General features: G+C 36.5%; 1 protein-coding gene across 1 annotated transcript in view; it reads right to left on the bottom strand.

Moving 5' to 3' along the window:
- Nucleotides 1-353, bottom strand: part of GLY1 (NAD-dependent glycerol-3-phosphate dehydrogenase family protein) — a 6,820-nt gene that overhangs the window by 5,284 nt on the left and 1,183 nt on the right. The gene's annotated exons all lie outside the window — the stretch shown is intronic.

The following is a 353-nucleotide window of genomic DNA, read 5'->3' as shown; positions in this document are numbered from 1 at the left end:
CTGCAGCGTTGATGAAAAGAAGCACACATACAAATTTTCAGAGAGCTCAGTGCTGCAGCGCTGGAGAAGTAGCTCCGCAGCGCTGGGTAATTTTTCAAAAATAAGTTGACGAGATTTTGGACATTTGGTTGTTTGGAGCCTAAGGGACCTTTTTCAAAGATTCTAAAGGAGAGGCAGAAAGCAACTATTCTTGAGATTGGAAGCCAAGAACAAAGCAAGAAAACAAGAGAATTGGAGGGAGGATCAAGATCACAAAGCTCTAACTATTAGTTTGTTTTCTTATTTTTGTGTTTTTTTTATTTTCTTTGACTTAGATTCATGGTTAAATTTCTTTGGATATTATCTTTATTAGA

This window comes from Theobroma umbraticum, unplaced genomic scaffold (genome assembly GCF_002168275.2).
Source record: "Theobroma umbraticum cultivar Fairchild unplaced genomic scaffold, ASM216827v3 scaffold_55.0, whole genome shotgun sequence".
Taxonomy (NCBI): domain Eukaryota; kingdom Viridiplantae; phylum Streptophyta; class Magnoliopsida; order Malvales; family Malvaceae; genus Theobroma; species Theobroma umbraticum.
The sequence above is the reverse complement of the archived record's forward strand: the minus strand, read 5'-3'. Positions and strand labels throughout refer to the sequence as shown.